We start from the raw sequence: 15,319 nt of genomic DNA on the forward strand, positions 1-15,319 counted from the left end.
ATTGGGAAGGGGTGGATGCTCCCAATTCTCTCAGCCAATCAATCTGCTCACTCCCAAGTCTTACTGGGGAGATGACAGTGCTATTACATAAAGCCCCATAACTGGAGTGTTTTCATAGTTTAAAAACTAGATGGTTCTAAAAAAAAAAAACAAACTAGATGGTTCTAAATTAAAAGGCATTTTCATGTTCACAAAGCACTTTTATATACATTATTTGTAACCTTCACAACACTGTGAGGCAAATATCATCTGCCCAACAGCTTGCAATTCCATAGGAATGTAGGAATGGGCTTCACTTGGACCTATCTCCTCCTCTTTCCTAACAATAACATTCCAACCCCACCAGTAGGACCAGAGAACTGTAGAGTCCACAGGGTGCTTGGCCACTCCGAGCAAGGGCCTGAGCACCCAAGGGAGTTCCATTTGGGCAAAGCAAGTCACTAAACCCAAAAGGATATGGTGTATTATTTATATCTACTTATGGGAGTGAGCAGGACACCTGAGGCAGTGTATCCACCCCAAAGGGCTAGTTAGATATGATGCCAAAACTCTGTAGAAGGTCTAGTTAGTTAAACAGGAGGTAAATTTGAGAGACTGTCCAACACTCAGAGAAAATGACAAAATGATGAAAATTATGAAAGCTTTAAGTGGGACAGGTGGAAGAGACCTAATCTCTTCATAAGAGGAATTTCAGAAAGGATGACAGAATCACCACAGAAGCAGTAATCAAAGAAGATACATTTCTTGATCCAAACAAAGACCCCAATTTGCAAATTAAGAGCAAATACCATGCACCAGGCAAATTATTAGAAAAAAGGTAGCATGCCTGAATGTATTGATAGAATTGAAAATTTTAATGACAAAGAAGAAATCCTATAAGAATCCAGGAAAATCATTGTCCACAAAGAAGTGGCAACATCAGGCAGGTCTCGGGCTTCTCTGTAACATCTAGTATTGGAAAGAATCTCAGTCTGGTTTCTCCCAGGTAGCACAGTCTGAGACAATAGGTTGAGTGCACACAGTTTATGGGGGGTCCCTGGAGAGTTACATGCAGTAATTTCCTTGACATTCATTTTCTTTTCTTCTGGTAACATTGGTTGGATTTAGGTGAGCACGTTACCCAGGTTGGCTCTGTCGGTTCTGTTGGTTCAGTGCCCTGCAGTTTGAGTTCTGACTGGGTGACACAAAGGCCGTGAAACTGGATGCACATTCATCCCAGAGCTGGTGCTCTGCACAGCATCCTGTTTCCTGCCACCCTGAGCCCTGGAGCTGAGCGGGTTCTGGACTTTCGGTCTGGTTGTTCAGCTTTTCCTTTGACTCTGGGAGCTACCACAGGTCTGTTTCAATTCTTCTTCATCCAAGTGAGGCAGAAGTCAGTCCACTGGTTGTAAAGAACACCGATTGACTACTACTGTAAAGGGACCTGCTTTACTCAATTGACTTTAACTTGCGTGCAATTACAAAGAAAACTCCATTTGGAGAGAATAAATAGGCCACAGACAGAATCCATAATATAAAAGGAGTTGGCATACAATGAAGGGTGTACCATGAATAAACAGGAAAAATAATAGGATATATTAGGAAAATTGGTAGTTTGGGAGAAAAAAAATCTATTTGGTTTCCATACCTAATACCATGCACTAAAGTAAATACATAAAAATAAATTTCAAATGGATTAAAGTTTGTGAAGAGGAAAAATACAGGGAAATTATATGGAAGTTGAAAAACTGTGAGTGGCTATGTCTCTGATCTCTGCATGAAACACATTATAAACATAAAAGGAAGTAAAGGTATGCAATAGAAATAGATTTAACATAAATATTAAAATGTTATGTTGATGTAAAAAAAAAAGAGGCACAAAGTACCAAGCACAGAACTATTTATTGCATATCTCCCCTTGCTTTGCTAATGATCAGGGACCCACCTGGAAGGGTCAAGGAAAGAAATGCCAGGGATGTTGGCAGACAAACTCTGAAGTACTTAAAATAGTGAGCTTCTGGGGATACCTAGGTGGCTCAGTTGGTTAGGCATCTGACTCTTGATTTCAGCTCAGGTGATGATTTCACGGTTCATGAGTCTAAGCCCCATGTGGGGCTCAGTGCTGACAGCCGGCAGAGTCTGCTCGGGATTCTCTCTCTCCCTCCCTCTCTGTCCCTCCCCCCACTAGTGCTCTCAATCTCTATCTCAAAAACAAACGTTTAAAAAAAATAGTGGGCTTCCTTTAAAGTTCTGTGGTTTGGGGCGCCTGGGTGGTGCAGTAGGTTAAGCGTCCGACTTCAGCCAGGTCACCATCTCGCGGTTCGTGAGTTCGAGCCCCGCGTCAGGCTCTGGGCTGATGGCTCAGAGCCTGGAGCCTGTTTCCGATTCTGTGTCTCCCTCTCTCTCTGCCCCTCCCCCGTTCATGCTCTGTCTCTCTCTGTCCCAAAAATAAATAAACGTTGAAAAAAAATTTTTTTTAAGTTCTGTGGTTTATCTTAAACACTCCATATGAATGTAATAATCTATTACATAAGTTTGTTTGAATGTGAAAATGCATTAAAATGATCATAGAATGAACTTTTCCCTCTCCTTGTCATGTCCTTTGGATCTGCCACCAGCTTCCCATGTGACATACCAAGATTATGTGTGTGTGTGTATATATATATATATATATATATATATATATATATTCTTACCTTTTATCACTCTCAGGTACAGAAAGTTGAGCCAATCCAACTCCTCAATTCCTGCTCAGTGAAGTCGTCATTCATCCTTCAATAGTGACCTTGATACAGAGGCTTTACCGAATTGCACAACTCTGCAGAGAAGAGGGCCATGTCCCATTACTATCCTGTGGACCTACTGTTATTATACAGTACATTAGAGCACCTTTTAACGTCTTTATCTCCCCCCTGGACACTGAACAGCATCTGGAAACTGCACAGCAGTGATCGTTGAGTAAATCCTTGCTAAATAGTGACACTTTTCTTGTTTGGATTACTGGAATCTTCTACTCCCATCACTACTCCCAAGCCTTGGACAGAAGACCTTGCCTTTCCAGGCAGCCACTCCTCCCACTATTCCCCATGAGTATTAGGGAGTATTAGGAGATGGGGAAGGGCTGGGGAGGCTGAGAGCTTCCTGACGAAGCGTTGCCAGTTCTACTTCCTGTCATTTCCTTTTACTCAATTAGAACTGAGGAGGAATATGGGTCAGTTCTAATACATATATAAGAGCCCTGGAGTGCGCGCGCGTGCACACACACACACACACACACACACACACACACACATTTCCCAGGTAAAATAGCATCCGCCAAAATAGGCTTCTTCCAACCTTTACTTCAAATCAAGGCACCTGTATTTGAACTCATTGGTAAGTACTAGGCACAAGGAGTGGAAGTTTGGTCCAGTTGTACTTGCATGTCCTTATATTTCCTTCCAATTTGACATGTGTCTGTGAATATACACCATTTTTGGATAAAATATTTATATTTTCTTCCAAACTGTTGCCCATTCCTCTTCCCTGTGCTTAACTCCATTTTTCTTTCTCTTCCCACCCATCTCTATCTGTGAGAATTTATATTAGCTAGACAGTTAAAAACAAAACAAAACAGAGGTGCCTGGGTGGCTCAGTTAGTTAAGCGTCCTACTTCAGCTCAGGTCATAATCTCACGGTTTGTGAGTTTCAGCTCCATGTCAGGCTCTGTGCTGTCAGCACGGAGCCTGCTTCAGATTCTGTGTCTCCCTCTCTCTCTGCTCCTCCCCCGCTCGCACTGTGTGTGTGTGTGTGTGTGTGTGTGTCACACTCTCTCTCAGAAATAAACATTAAAATAAAACAAAGAATGCTTTAGTTTATTTTTCAAAAAAGCAAAACCAAAACATAGGGGGAAAAAAGACCTTTTCAACTTCAAGGATATGAAGAAAGAATGATAGTAGAAATAGAAAAATCAGTAAAGTTTAGATCCATGAAAACTAGCGAGGGGAGATGGTCTCAAAAAGAATGGAAAGGCTCAGTTAAATGTTTCAGAGAAATAAGTAAAGTCAGAATCAGAAAATATGCATGGATTTACCAACCAAGAGGTTGTAGGTGACCATAGCCAGAGCTGTTTTGGTGGATTGGCTGTGGTGGGAGATTTCAGTGGTTTGAAAGGAGAGTGCGAAAATGAAAGTAGAATTAGAGATTACAGATAGATGGTGGGTAGCACAGTTGGTGACCTTGAATTTATAATGGTGGCTTCTCCAGCAGGACTTAGACGTGAGGGGTTGGGGGTGGAGGTGTCCTGTAGATTACATGCAAAAAGAATGTAACCTCCAAAGTAACAGTTACGACCACATGTGTTATTTAGAGCATTTGGCCCCTAAAATGCCCAGAATCATCCAGAATAAATTATGTTCCTTATATTTTGTTTAGAACATCATAAATATGTTAATATATTTATAAGTTTGTTTAAAAATTTTATATAGGGGGGTACTTGGGGGACTCAGTCAGTTAAGCGTCTGACTTTGGCTCAGGTCATGATCTTACGGTTCCTGAGTTCGAGCCCAGAATCGGGCTCTGTGCTGACAGCTCAGAGCCTGGAGCCTGCCTCAGATTCTGTGTCTCCCATTCTCTCTCTGCCCCTCCCCCACTCATGCTATCTCTCTCTCTCTCTCTCTCTCTCTCTCATAAACATGAAAAAAACATATAGGCATTGGAAGGTCTACCCTTTAGTTTTCACTTGTGTTTTAGAAAAGTGATTTCGGTGAATTATTTCATTTCTCAATAATGACAGATGAAGATAGTATATTGTAATAAAATCATAGAAACAGCACTATTATTATTGTAATAAAAATAATAGAAAGAGCAATATGAAATTTCTTAGAGTGTTTTTAATGTTTATTTATTTATTTTGAGAGAGACTGAGAGACAGCAAGGAAGCAGGGAGACAGAGAGAGAGAGGAAGAGAGAAACTCCCAAGCAGGCTCTGGGTTGTCAGCGCAGAGCCAGAAGCAGGGCTCGAACCCATGAACCGTGAGATCATGACCTGAGCTGAAACCAAGAGTCAGAAGCTTAACCGTCTGAGCCACCCAGGTGCCCCTAGAGTGTTTTATCTCAGATATTTTCTTATTTATTTATTTTATTGAGCTTTTTATCTTGAAAAATATTTCAGATCCCAGAAAAATTATAAAAATATTACACAGAACTTCTAGATTTTACCCTTTTTGCCACTCCTTTATTTGTAATAAATACTATTATAATATACTAATACACACAGTATTTTTTTATCCTTTAATTTATCCTGAACAAATTAAGAGTAGGTTAGAGATTATGACCCTTCATACCTAAGTACTTCAGTATTATCTCCTGAGAAAAAGGACATTCCCTTATGTTACCATGGTGCTATTATCAAATTCTTAAATTTTAACAGGAAACAATTGGCGACTGTCCCAATAATGTATTTTATAACAGTAACTCTTTTCTCCCTAATTCGTGATCCAATCAAGAACCACATACTCAATTTAGTCATGGTGCTTCTTTAGTTTTCTTTATCCTAGAAGGCAGTTTCTCAGTCTTTGTTTCTCTTTCATGACAGTGAAACATACAGGCCTGTTTTGTAGGAAAGAAATCTCACAGGTTTTGAAATTTCGGAGAAGAGTATCAACACAGGATCAGAAATCTGGGATTCTGAGGAGCCACCACAAATGAGTTGTGGGAGTCACAGAACCGGTCTACTCGTCTTTAAAATGGGGATAATTGGGGCGCCTGGGTGGCGCAGTCGGTTAAGCGTCCGACTTCAGCCAGGTCACGATCTCGCGGTTCGTGAGTTCGAGCCCCGCATCCGGCTCTGGGCTGATGGCTCAGAGCCTGGAGCCTGCTTCCGATTCTGTGTCTCCCTCTCTCTCTGCCCCTCCCCCGTTCATGCTCTGTCTCTCTCTGTCCCAAAAATAAATAAACGTTGAAAAAAAAATTTTAAAAAAGATATTCTTTAAAGTGCATATAAAATTCAAATTACATTTTACTGACCATGCTGAAGAAACTGTACTTCTTTTACCACTTGCTTCCAGGCTGTGTCTGTCCCAACATACCCATTTTTTTTCAATGCTGCACATTTTTAAATGTCATCATTTAAGATGACATTTAAGATGTTGTCTTTCCTGATAGACTATCGCTCTAGATGTGCGTGTGTGCGCGCGCACGCACACACACCCTTACCTCTAGCCGCTCTAGAAACCAAAACACCAAAAGGCAAGAAGCGCGAAAAAAAAGTAACACGTGGAAGGTCTAAAATCCTCTGTGGCTGTACCATTATAGAGACATACTGCCTACTGCTTCATCGGTGGCGGTTCTGAGAAGTGGTGGGTGTAAAACACAAAAGCATAGAAGGGACTTTAGACAAATTCCAGGCTGACAGGTTCACCTCCCAGCGGTGGCGTGACTTACTCAGGCCACACGGCGGAGCCAAAACCAGCCGCGCAGACTCCTCTGCTCCTTGTCCAGAGCTCTTTACCTTACACCCACTCCCGGAGCTTATCCAGGCCGCAGGGAACCAGGCAGTTCATTTAAAGAATGCAGTCGGTTTGGTCGCTGGGCCTCATGGCAGACATTTGAAAGAAAGGGCCACGGCCGGCTGGGCGCAGGTGGCAGGTCCCAGAGGCCATCTCCAGCCGCTACGGAGGTAGCTGTGACTGTTGCCATTACTTTACATATAAAACTGTTTTTGGAAAAATTTCAAACTTGCAAAAAAATTACAGAAGTAAAAGTAATATGAAGAACATCCAAATGTCCTTTACCCCAATTCACCTATTCTTAGCATTAGACCCCATTTGTTCTATCATTTGCTTGCCCTCTCTTTCTCTCCCTACCCCGTGTCTCTCTCTCTTTCTCTCTCTCTGTATGTTTAATTACAGTAAAATACACACAACGTAAAATTTGTCTTAACCATTTTTAAGTATACTGTTCAGTGGCATTAAGTACATTCACATTGTTGTGCAACCATACCCCCATCCATCCAGGGAACTTTTCATCTTGTAACACTGAAACTCTGTACCCATATGTATGTACACACGTCCCCTTTTTCTGTACCATTTGAGGTTAAATTATGTACACCATCACCCTTTACCTCTAACTTTCCTATATAGTTACCCCTATATGCGTCCTATGTATATTTCTTAACAATAGAGATATATATATATGCTCAAGTTCAGTGAGTTTGCATTGATGAAATACTTTTCTTTTTACATTGATGCCACACTTTTATGTAATCTACCATTCCTGTTTATTAGTTAGCTGACCCTCTAATGTCCTTTATAGCACTTTTCCCTCCCATAAGAATCAAGTCTAGAAACAGGTATTGCATTTAGCTCAAGTCTCTTTAGCCCCTGACTCTTGATGGTTTCCACAGCCTTTCTTTGTCTTTTGTGATTTTGACCGTTTTAAAGAATATACTTCCTCCTCCCAGCCTTTAAAAAAGCAGAACATCCACCACCTTTTTTCCTGATGTTTCCTTGTGGTCATAGTCAGGTTATGCATTCTCAACAAGAATATTACATACATGACATGCTTTTCTGAGGGTCTCACATCTGGAGGCACATGATGTCCAGTTGTTTTTCACTGGTGATGCTGTTTGATCACCAGCTCAAGCTGTTGTCTGATTTCTCCACTGTGTAATTCTATTTTATTTTCCTCCCTTGCAACTAACAAATAGTAGGTGAGAAGACACTTCAAAATCATGCAAATATCCTATTCATCAAAATTTCTCCTTTAGATTTGGAATTTACTGGTGTTTCTTGTCTGGTTCAAACTCATAATGATGGTTGTAAAATAATCATTTTTTAATTCCTGCAGTCCCTCCACATTTACCAGTCTGCCCTCAAAACTCTCCTATCAGCAGGAACCCTCCCTTTTTCTTTAAAAAAATGTTTTTTAATGTTTATTTATTTTTGACAGAGAGAGAGACAGAGCATGAGCAGGGGAGGGGCAGAGAGAAAGGGAGACACAGAATCTGAAGCAGGCTCCAGGCTCTGAGCTGTCAGCACAGAGCCCGACATGGGGCTCGAACTCACAGACCGAGAGATCATGACCTGAGCCGAAGTTGGATCCTCAACCGACTGAGCCACCCAGGTGCCCCAGGAACCCTCTCATTTTCTAATCTGTTTACTTGTTTATCTAGCATTAATTTCAACTCATGAATTCTTAACTTTTCAATGTTTACAATGAATCATTTTTGTGCTCAAATTGTCCCAGGTTTGACCAGAAGTCTCTTCAAGCTGGTACTACCGTTCTTATTACTTAATCCTCTTTTTTTTTTTTTTTAGCATTTCCTTACTTTTATACATAACAAGATGTTCAAGGCTCATCGTGTATTTGTCCTGCCCCAGCTCTGGAATTAGTTACTACTACTTCTTAACTAGGTGGCAGCAATAGACTCAGGTGAGTGTGCAGAAAGGAGGAATCATAACCCTGAGGCAGGAGGACTTTGGGTCTCTCTCTGACATAAGCAAAGTACAGTGGATAAGTAATGCTATGATCTGGCAAGCAGAAGGCACCTGGGTGGCTCAGTCAGTTAAGCGTCCAACTCGGGCTCAGGTCATGATCTCAGGGTTCATGAGTTCCAGCCCTATGTCAGGCTCTGTGCTGACAGCTCAGAGCCTGGAGCCTGCTTCGGATTCTGTGTCTCCCTCTCTCCCTGCCCCACCCCCACTTGTGCTCTGTCTCTCAGAAATGAATAAACATTTAAAAAAATTAAAATAATGTGGCAAACAGGTTTGCTATTATAAGAAAAACCAGATTTTAGATGTAATTTATCTTGTAGTTGTGCCAGTGGAATAGATTAATACCTTGGAGTAGGGACTCTGGAGTCAGACAGTCAGCTGTCACATGCTAGCTTTATGTCCTTAGGTCAAAGACTTCATTTCCCAATCTGTACAATGAGATTAGTAATAGTATTAACAGCATAAAGTGATACAAAGATTAAATAAAAAACAAACAAACACATTAAGTACTGAGCTGAATGTGTAGCACATAGTGAATCCGCAGTAAATCACAGTTATTATTATCAATCATATTGCTGGATTCTTTGTTCTTTTTCATTTTCTCTGTTTTAAGTTTAATGAAAAAAATTATACTATTCTAGTTGAAAACCATTCTGCTGATAGGGTTAATTCTTGTGAGTATATGTAAGGCTGAAAAGACCATTTGGTAACACAACTTTTGTTTGCATGCATGATAGAAAATTTCTAAGAAACAGTAACAGGTATTAAAATTAATAACCCTAAATAGTGTTCAAAAAACAATAGTGGGAATGTTCGCTAGGGGGAGCTATTATAACAAATTATGTGGTATTCTTTTTAAAACTATTTTTCATAGTTTATTGACAATGTATCTTTGCTGTGAAGTAAATTGCTAAGTAGTATGCTATACTTTTGTGCTGACTTATAAATATGGCAGTTAACTGTTTTAAAAGATAAACATTAATTTCACTTGAAGAGAATAATTATTTACTAAACTTTGAAAACTGCATGAGGATCTCATTCCATCTTGGCTAAAAGGACTTCATAGAAACTGAGAAGCAAATAACCAGTAGGGCTATATAGTTAAACAAAGTTCGTATTAAATTGCGAAATTAAAACAAACCGTTTCAAATAGTTAACAGCGTTCTATGAAATAACTGTAGAAAGTAAAATAAAGACAAATGACAATTTAAAAGTTGTTCTCCCAAGTCTTAATCCACGAAGAGGAGGGGACACTTTTAACAGAAAAGGAGTGGCTTTGAATCAGAAACAATCTGGCAATTAGGGACTCAGTGTGACATCGCAGCAGGAGAAAGGATTGGGTTAGTAATTAGGTAACCTGGGTTTGGGGGCCAGCTTTTCTGCTGTTTGATGCGAGGCAAGTCACTAGCCTCAGTTACTTCACCCCTAAGGTTCTTCCAGTTCTGACACTCTATGATAGTGACAGTAAAAAGCAGCAAGTTAGTGCAATTATGTTTAAAGTAGTTATTGGCGTAATTCTTAATACCTTAAGTGTTATGGTCATAGGGTCCTTGTTTTGCTGTAGCCAATCCCCCCAACACCAGAATCAGTCATAATTTACTTACACAGAAATTTCTAACATGTGATTATGATTATTTGCTTTGTTTTGGTTCTTTTTGAAGGATACGTGAATAGTTTCTTGGGACTGGACTGAAAAGGACTAAAGGATGTTTCAGCTGGTTATGTTAGTACAGCTGGAAGAATGGATCGGCTGCAGCTTACAACACAAAGCCATGACAACTAAAAGAAATATGTATTAAAAAAAAATAAGATGTAAGTTTTCACCTGAAAACTTTCATGTCAATCATGAATGTATTTGTAATTGGTAGCCCCAAATCGTATCTCCACCTTTTATTTTGTTTGAGAAAATGCATTTCAATATTTGGAAGATTCGTTACACCCTACATTGAATTATATTTTAAAAAATACACTGTTCTCATTTCAAGCAAAATGAATTTTATACTATCTACCATAACACTAAAGAGCTGGTAATTTGCAAAACTGTCTTAAAAATATCCATTTGTCTCTTTCCAAAACGATGTGTCCATTTGTAGACCTTGTGAGGATCCTGATGCAAATAAATTATACATAAAAAGACATTTATGGGACATTTGAGAAAATGTGAACTGAAGAATTTTTGGATGGAATAAGGAATCTATCTAGTTGTTAGGTGTGAAAATGATACTATAGTGAAAAATACAATGGGCTTTTTAAAAAGAGTCTTTTTCCTCTTTTAGACATGCACACTGAAATAATTACAGATGTAATCATAGGTTGTCTGGGATTTGTCTCAAAACAATCCAATGCTGGAGGACAGAGAAGTGGGAGAGGACATAGATGAAAGAAGCTTAGCTGCAAGGTGGTAACAGTTGAAGCTGGACCTCAATATACAGACAGGAGAGGGTCATTATCTATTCTCCCTACCTTTGCATATCATGAAATTTTTCATAGTAAAAAGTTTGAAAACAAATTACATGCCCCAAAACTCCAAAACCCAGTGGTCATTATTTAATAACTTTGAACTTGGTTTGTACCTATGAAGACATCTTTTACAAGAGAAATTTGCAGTTCCAAGTCTTTTTCTTGATGATTGGGTCTGAATGTGTTAATCAATGCTGCCCTGTCATAGCCCCTGACATAAGGAAAATGCTGAAATGTGATTTTTAAATCATAAAAATGTGCCCATAGTAATAGCTCCATCTTTTGCATAATATTTAAATCAATTCATTGATTTCCAGTTGCCTGATACTCTTATTTCAGTAACAAAATAAACGATACATAGTTCAGTAAAGTTGAATCCATTTGAGTTCATTTGTGCTCAAAGTCGGAAGCCGATTACGATCTGCCTCTTAGCTGCATGTCGGGGGATGGGGTATCGGTCTCTTTGTAAGGCTTGGTTTTTTTCCTTCTTTATTGTACAGTTGCTAACCATGTTTATGAAAAGAGAAATCAAGAGTAAAACCCATCTATGTCCTACCTTGGCTCCTTGTATATTTGCATACAAAGAATTATGAATAAAGTGTCTATAAACATCTTATAAACATTTCCATAAAAAAAATCCCAGGAGACAAAACCTCTCAATCTCATGTTCTCCTTCTTCCTAATTTTGTTTCTTTTTTATAGTATAACTCCTCAAAAGAGTCATCTTTATTTGCTGCTTCTAGTTCCCTTCCTCACAATCTCTCTTGAATTTACTTCATTAGGGCTTCTGCCAGTACCACCCTGCGCTCGTCAAGGTCAGTAATGACTTTCCCTTTGCTAAATCTGAGTGTCAGTTCTTAGTCTCCATCTGACTTGACCTATCAGCAGCATTTGCCATGGCTCACCACACACTCCGTGCCCCCTGATATGCTTGTTCCCTTTCAGATCGCAGAAATCTGTAGGTTTTCCTTAGACTTCACTGGTCACTCCTCAGTCTTTCATGTTTGTTCTTCCTTGGATTCTTGACTTCAAAGGCTCAGGTCTCAGTCCTTGAGATTCTTCTCTTCTCTATCCATATTCATCAACTCAATAATATCATTCAGTCTCAAAGTAGCTCTAAATGTCATATAAATTTAGATGCTCCCAAATTTATATCCAGTTCAGACCTCTCCCCATGAATTTCAGACTCATATTTGACTATCTCCTCATCTTGGATATAAAAAGCACCTCAAAATAAACATGTCCAAAACAACTGCTATTCCTCCCCCCGCCCCCCCAACTGGCCCTCCTTCAGTCCACCTCATCTCAGTGAAAGGCCACTCTGTTATTCCAGTTGCTCAGGCCAAATCCTTGGCCATCCTCTTATAAACCACACCCAATCCTGCAAATCCTTTTGTTTCTACCATCAAAACATATCTAGACTGCCTACCTTCCACCATCTCCATGGTTACCACTTGGATCTCTCTCCTGTATCATTTCCAAAGCCCCCTAGCTGGTCTTTCTTTGTCTTTGCTGCTCAACAGTTTATTCTCCACACTGTAGCCAAAATGGTTCTTTTAATACCTGAATCTGGTCATGCAGGCCTCTGCTCAAACCTCTTCATAGTGATGTGGGAAGACCCAGATTCCTCATCTATTGAGGAATTCCTCCTCACCACCTATTTCCTCCACACCACTATGTCTCTTACACATTTTCTATTACTGTCTCCCTACTTTAATTTCCACAGGTATCCTACTTCCTTGTTGTACCCTTTGCTGTATACTAGGCCTCAGGACCTTTGTGCCTGATGTCTTCTTTGCCTTGAACCATCTTCTCCATGGTTAACTGCATTAGATATTATCTTCAATAACATTATAATAGTGAAGCCTTTGTCTGGTTACATAATTTATTCCACCCTTCTTTCTGTCACCAATGCCCTGCACTCTCTATCCCCGTCCCTTCTTTTTCTCTATAGCTCATATCACCCTCTGACATAGTGTTGGCCTTCACTTATTTATCATCTCACCCTCCCCCCTTTAGAATATAAGCTCTCTGTAGGCAGGGATTTTTGTATGTTTTTTTCCGGCTGTATCTCCACTGCCTTGTTTAGAGCCTGACACTTTGTAAATACTTAAATATTTATTGAATGAATTATTGATTGCACAAGTCAGTCACTGAGCATAAAAATTCTTGTATATACACAATATTGTAAAATACTAATAAATAAAATAGAGGAAGGTATAGAATTGAGTAGAGAAATAATTAGAACAGAGAACGTAGAAGATGTCTGTGGAGAAAGGTTTTGGGAGTAACAGTTTGATTGGAAGAAGAATAAGGTAAGTTTGCATTTTTATAGCAAAAATTATGATTTTACCTTAGTTGTATTTGAGCTGAAATGAGAGTGGGGATGACGAAGCTGGAGGGAGAAATAAAGTTACCCTATCAAGTTCTCCTTTAGTGCTGTCATTTGTATACGACAATTTACAGTATATTGAAAAGCCCTCCTACATACATTATTTTTGTTTTTGAGCCTCCCAACAACTTTCATGGATAGTCAGTACTCTCTCTAGGTAATAGATGAGGAATCTGGGGCCATGAGAGGATAAGGAAACATCCCAAGACAGAGTATAATTTAAAGATCACATATTCTCTTTTACTAGAAAAATTGTTACTCTAGTGTAGCAGTCCTCAAACATTTTGGTCTCAGGACTCCACTATATTCTTAAAAATTATTGAGGACTTCAGGGGTGCCTGGGTGGCTCAGTTGGTTGAGTGTCTGACTTTGGCTCAGCGTTTGAGCCCTACATCGGCTCAGTGCTGACAGCTCAGAGCTTGGAGCCTGCTTCGGATTGTGTTTCTTCCTCTCTCTCTGCCCCTCCCCTGCTCGCATGCCCATGCATGCACTCTTTCTCTCTCACACAATAAATAAACATTTTTTAAAAAAAGCTTTTGCTGGGGCGCCTGGGTGGCTCAGTCGGTTGAGTATCTGACTTCAGCTCAGGACATGATCTCACAGCTTGTGAGTTCGAGCCCCATGTCGGGCTCTGTGCTGACAGCTCAGAGCCTGGAGCCCGCTTTCAGATTCTCTGTCTCCCTCTCTCTCTCTGCCTTTCCCCTGCTCACTCTGTCTCTGTCTCTCTCTCTCTCTCTCAAAAATAAATAAAAACTTTTTTTTTAATTTTAATGTTTATTATTTATTATTGAGAGAGAGCGAGAGAGAGAGCACAGGCAGGGGAGCGTTAGAGCTAACAGCTCAGAGCCTGATGCGGGGCTCGAACTCATAAACTGCGAGGTCATGACCTGAGCTGAAGTCGGATGCTTAACCAACTGAGCCACCCAGGTGCCTCCTAAATAAAAACTTTTAAAAATAAAAAAATAAAGTAATTAAAAAATTAAAAAGCATTTGCTTATGTAAGTCATGTCTATCAATATACATTGTTTTAGAAATGAAAAGTAGGAACTTAAAAATGTGAATTTATTAATCCATTTAGAAGTAACAATAATAAACATATAACATGTTAATATGGATAACATATTTATGAAAATAATCATGTTTTCAAAAAAATTAGTGAGAAGGGTGGCATTGTTCTATATTTTTGTAACCCTCTTTAAAGTCTGGCTTTACAGAGGTATCTAGTTTCTCTTATCTCCTTTTCCATTCAGTCTGTTGCAATATACTGTTGTTTTGGTTGAATTACATGAAGAAAATCTGGGCTTACACAGATATGTAATTGGATAAGAGGAGTGGCTTAGTAGCCTTTTCAGATAATTGTATATATTCTTCTTTGATGATACATCAAAACTCAACAAGTACTAGTTTCTAAAAGATGAATGAAATTTAGAATCTGAAACCATGTCAATAAAATTTTTGTACTCTAGAATCTGAAATCCATGTATCTTGCAGTTTGAATGGATCTTTTTACCCATGCATGATTTTCAAGATCAATTATTCGTCCATTTCAAAAATGTTGATTCACTAAATTATGCAGATCTTTCAAATGTTGATACACATCATTTTAAAATATAAAAAAAATCATGTTTGTTAAAATCACTACCTTGTAGATAGAATAATTGTTCCCCAAAGATGTCCACACCCTAACGCCCAGAGTTTGTGAATATGTTAGATTACATGGCAAAGGTGAATTAAGCTTGCAGATGAAATGAAGTTTGCTAATTAGCTGAGCTCAAAATAGGGAGATTAGCCTGGATAATCTAGGTAGGTGCAATGTAATCACAAGGGTCTTTAAAAGTGGAAAAAAGGTGTAGAAGAGAGGGTCAGAGGAAAAACATACGATGACAGAAGCGGAAGTCAGAGATGCTCTGTTGCTGTTTTTTTTTTTTAAATTTTAAAAAAAATGTTTATTTATTTCTGAGAGACAGAGAGATAGAAAGTTTGTGGGGGAACGGACAGAGAGAGAGAGGGAGAC

The sequence above is a fragment of the Prionailurus bengalensis genome, chromosome B1 (genome assembly GCF_016509475.1).
Source record: "Prionailurus bengalensis isolate Pbe53 chromosome B1, Fcat_Pben_1.1_paternal_pri, whole genome shotgun sequence".
NCBI lineage: Eukaryota > Metazoa > Chordata > Mammalia > Carnivora > Felidae > Prionailurus > Prionailurus bengalensis.